Source organism: Lactuca serriola, chromosome 1 (genome assembly GCF_051521515.1).
Source record: "Lactuca serriola cultivar US96UC23 chromosome 1, Lser_US96UC23_V15, whole genome shotgun sequence".
Lineage (NCBI taxonomy): Eukaryota > Viridiplantae > Streptophyta > Magnoliopsida > Asterales > Asteraceae > Lactuca > Lactuca serriola.
In genome coordinates, this window is record NC_136408.1 from 82905716 (window position 1) to 82911117 (window position 5402).

Below are 5402 nucleotides of genomic sequence, written 5' to 3' on the forward strand. Positions count from 1 at the left end.
ACGCGTGGGTACGCCCAGCGTAATGGGGCAGCTTGGTCACGGATGTCCAAGGCATACGCCCAACGTATCAGGAGGTACGTCCAGCGTACGTTAAAAAGTTATGAAACCCTAATTTCGGATTTAGCACTATATATAGGAGATTATGGTTCCAACCCTAGCCCCCATACAAGCCTCCCCAACCTCAGAAGAAACCCTAGAACGTCCCTACCTTCATTTTATGAGATCTTGACCTTGGAGAACCCATTTTGGTGGATTAAAGATTGGAAGCAAAGAAAAGAAGATTGGCAAGGAGGAACCTTTGAAGCTAGAGCTTGTAGATCTGGGATAAGTGCTTCATTTCGGACCTTTGCAAGGTAAAAAGTCTTGAGCTTGATGATTTACCTCTTAGATCTCCTCAGTGCAAGTTTATCAACCTTTTTGGTCCCAAGATTGAGACTTTATGACTTAAGCTCGTTTCTAAGACCAGGGTTGCCTCCCTAAGAGTCATATGAGTCCCAGAAGCAGTAAAGTTTCAACCTTTGTGGTCCTATTAAGTCCATGCATGAGATATAGTCCCCTTTATAGAAGTAGAAGAGTGTTTTGAGAGATTGGGTTGGTTTGGGCCATATAAAGTCACCAAGTCAGTGACTTTATGGCTTAATGCATAAAATAAGACCTAGATCTAAGTTTATGGCTCTTGAGTCGGAGTATTAAGCACGTAAATGAAAAGTGTCTTAACAGAATGAGTACACCGAGCGTAATTACAGGTACGCCCCGCGTACTCTCTAGCATGTCAGTACGCTAAGCGTACATTAGAGTACGCCCCGCGTAGCGCAGTCAGTTGGGCTTATTGCATTTTGGGCCTCGGTGTGGGCTGAGTTGAGACTTAGGGTCCTTGGGCCTTATTGGGCCACCAGAATTCAGTTGTTAAGGACCAAGGATTATCAGTGGGCTTGAGTAAGGTCCAATAAAGGGCTTTGGGCCCAAAGGAGCAAATTGGGCCATTAGTGGGCTTTGGGGCCAAAAGAGCAAATTGGGCCATTAGTGGGCCTTTAGCAGTGCCATGTATGGATTTGGAAGGAATTGAGGGTTTGGGCTATATTGTGACCCATGCCATAGTAGGGGTAAAATGGTCATTTTACCCATCAAAAGATTCCCCTTTTGATTTAGTGTTTGAGTTGTCATGATAGACAGAGAGCAGCCGGGATAGTAGTCGGGGATCTTTCACTCGAGTTTTTAGCAGTCAGTATTTCGAGGTGAGTTTCCTTCCAGTAGGAACGGGTCTAAGGCCACAATGTCGGCCCGTTTAGCTAGTAATAGTTGCCGGATTTCGGTCCGATGCAGTATTTAGTATGTTTGATGCCTTCGTGGCTCAGACAGAATTATTTGTTATGTGTTCCGGGTCACGGCCCGATGCAGTATGCAGTATATGTGTGTTCATGTTAGTTGATATGTTTACGTTATGCTTTGTTTAGTTAGTTCCGGACTTCGGTCCGATGTAGTTAGTCCGGACTTCGGTCCGATGCAGGGGACAAGGTCCCAGTCAGTTTCCGGACTTCGGTCCGATACAGGGGGCAAGGCCCCAGTTAGTCCGGGCTTCGGCCCGATGCAGTTTCCGGACTTCAGTCCGATGCAGGGGACATGGTCCCAGTTAGTCCGGGCTTTGGCCCGATGCAGTTTCCGGACTTCGGTCCGATGCAGGGGACAAGGTCCCAGTTTGTCCGGGCTTCGGCCCGATGCAGTTTCCGGACTTTGGTCCGATGCAGGGGACATGGTCCCAGTTAGTCCGGGCTTCGGCCCGATGCAGTTTCCGGAATTTGGTCTGATGCAATGGGCAAGGCCCAGTATGTGCTTTATATGTTGTATGGTATGTGGTAGTTTGGGGGAGCTCACTAAGCTTCGTGCTTACGGTTTTCAGTTTTGGTTTCAGGTAGTCAGTTTTAAAAGAGGAGCTCGGAGAGGTTGCAGTGTACACACCATAGTCAGATAGCCTGGGGAATGTTTTGCTCTGATAATGAGATTATGTTTTGAATTTAATACTCGAAAATTATGTTATGACTTATGATACGTTTTTATAAACATGGTTTAGTAATGTTTTAAAAGAAATTTTTAGTCGTGATTTTTGGGTCGTTACAAGTTGGTATCAGAGCTTTGGTTTGAGGGATTCGGCGCACTCCCGAGTGTGTCTGAACTCAAACTAAGGAAGCGATATAAAGTTTTCAAGAGAAAAACCATGGTTACAGAAGAATTTTGAGAAAAGAAAACAATTTTAGAAAAAGTATAACGAAAAGAGTTTTAGAAAAAGAGAAAAGAGTTTTGAAAAGAGAAAAGGGTGTGGTGCATGCAATCAGCCAAGCTCAAGTAAGTACTCCCAAATTACCCATACAAGTTTATGATTATCAGTTTCAGTTTCAGTTTTAGTTCCAGTTTCAGTTCAGTTTCAGCTTCAATAGAACAACATGCTAGTATAGGACTAAGGATCTAGGAGGATGCCTTATGTGCCTGCTTATGTGTTTCAGCCTTATGAGAATTGCATGCTAGTAGTGAGTAGACAGTAGTAGGATAGCCTGTTTATGTTATGCCTGATAGTATGAGCCAACAATGTATGCTAGTATAGTTTCTCGTTATGAGAATACATTTGCTTGAGTAATTTCCTGTGTCCGAATGTTGCTTCCTTTGTGCTTTGTGGGACTCTGAGTGATGGGAGTTAGCCATTAGGTGAATACGCCACATCACATGTGAGCAGGGTTGAATAATCTCAGAGTGCTGGATTTGGCCCTATTGCGTAACTCTTGTCTGAGTCCAACCGTTGTAGGGACGAGTCTTTTACTCGAAGGATTATCCGAGCCTCATTGCATGTGATGGTATTCAGGTGGTGGCTAATTGGCATTACAAGGAGGCCTTCAGCAGCTGAGGACTGGTTGGGTGGAGTCAGAAGTTCTTGAGGAAAGTATAGATAGATGTGGAAGGTAGTATGGGCCCGTACTACTGAAAGCAGAGGACCCGTACTCGAATCAAGAAGGGCCGAGACAAGACCAGGGAACTTTTAGGGTGTGTGTGAGAGATCCCTCAACAGCAGTGAGTATTGATCAGTAGAGTGTTATGTGTCCAGCATGGTGACGTTGCGCGAGTTACCAGTTAGCAGTTCAGGTATCGGGGAGGGATCTGGCTCAGGTTCTAAAGCTGGGCAGCTTGATGATCAGATGAGGGATTTCATTTCCGCAGAGATCATGCGCAACATCATCGATCAGACTCCAGTGATTTTTGGTTCGGTTAGAGAGGCCATTGGGGAGCTTATGGACAGTCATCCGGAGGCCTTTAGGGTCGGGATAGTTTCAGGACAGATTGGGGCTCGTATAGAGCCCGATGCTTATGGAGTTCAGGGATCCATCGGGGAAGGAGATCTTGTTTCTAGTTTTTGTCATCAGTGGATAGGAGTGAGTAGGGCATCTTGTCTCCAAGAGAGACCTCTGCATGATTGGATAATTGAGGAGGTTACGCGAGCCATTCGTGAGGATCTGCCCGACATGGTCGTGAGGATCACTGATAGGTTGATCGCGAAGCTCCAGGATCAGACAACTGTTGTTCAGTCGACGGGTGGTGTCGACAAGGTAACGCAGGAGCGAGTGACGGGCAGGGAATTGGAAAGGAAGAGGAAAACGGATGAGACTCAGGTAGCCACAGGTTCTGGTAAGAGGCCCAATGGGTCGAATTTGAGGACAAGGGACTATCAGAGCCGCAGTCGATGCGGGATGTACGGTAGGACACACCTGGGTGCGTGCAGGTGTAGAAATGGTGGCGATTCCGGATGTTTCAAGTGCGGCCAGATTGGCCATTTTAGCAGGGATTGTATTGTTACCATCGCCCATGGACTTGATCCGATATGTTTCCATTGCAGTCAGAGGGGCCACAAGAAGGCCCATTGTCTGAGTTTGTATACAGCAGAGCAGGTGTCAAATCCTGCCCTTGGGACTTCAAGTACCGCCAGTGGTTGCTGAGGCCGGGCAAGGGCGCCCACGGCTCGGTGCCGAGTTTTCCGGTTGATTTCAGCAAGGATTCGAGCAGCGCCAAGTGAAGGAGGTATGTATCTTTTACCTCCTTGTCAATTATTATTCATGATATTATTGTTATTTTGCTGCATTGATGTCAATAAGCATGTGTTGGGGTATTATATTACCTGCTTGTGACGAAGTTTTATGCCATCTGCATACCTTGGAATTGAATGTGAATTGGAGGTCATCCCCTCTAGATCAGGTTACCTTGGATACAGTAACTGTAGCATGTATGTGTAAGATTCAGTAGTGCCTTACTACTTGCGGAAGGTGTTAGTCGGGTAATGATCAGTTATATTCTCAGTAGTGATAATCCAGAGTTTTTAGTAGAGTAGCTAGCGGTCAGTAGGGAAGTGAGTTAGGGATGTACACCCCAAACGCAGGTTCTTGGGATGTAGTCCCTAAAGCAAATACAGTTAAGGATCAAAGGGTGCTCAATTAGATAGCAAGAAGGGTGCGGATCTGGTAAGAGTTAGTTGGAGCGTCGGCAGAGGTAAACGTTGGCGGACAGTGTGACATCCCCAATTTCACGGCCAGAAAAGACCGATTGTTTATGCTTTGTTTTATAAAATCAGAGTAAATTCTTTTGATTTAAAAGAGTTGCGGAATTTGTTCCCAAAACAAAACATGATAAGAGTTTATCAAAGCATTTCTTTAAAGAAATGTATTTTCATTATATAACAAAATCTCTGGATGTCATGTTCAATACAGACCAAAAGCATAAACAGAACAAAATAGACCTTAAAAAAAGTTATTTATAACTACTGATCTATAATCCAAAATCTCTCGTCAAGTCCACCAACTTATACTCTTGTGCCATTACCTGTAATGCAACGAAAACTGAGTGGGTCAGGCTTGGGAGCCTGGTGAACATATAGGGTTTTCAACCCACAAGAAATAATTAATTTAATTTCATCAACCAATACTAACCCAATTACCCATTCCCGTTATTCTCACCTTACGTCCCTAAGACAATTAACACAAGGGACCTAGTCTATGAATATTTCATCGGGGCGACAACACATGCTTCGGGGGTTCCTCAGCAATATAAGTCAAATAAGGCAACCATGAGGGGGATGGAATACAACGAATGAACACCCAAGTTCATTAACACCTACAAGTTATGAGCCTGCTAGCGTTCCACTGGACTGTCTAGAAAAGTCCGTGGTCGTCATCTAAATTCCGCTAGATGACTTGATCAAAACAACATCGAGGCCTCTCATCTGTTTATTACACACCAACTATCTACCCATGTTCTACCCAACATACTAGTAGATAAAATATACATTTTTATACATAGTTTCAAAACCTGTATAGCATGCTCAATCAATACATTTTCCACATAACAGATGAGACACACACACATAACAC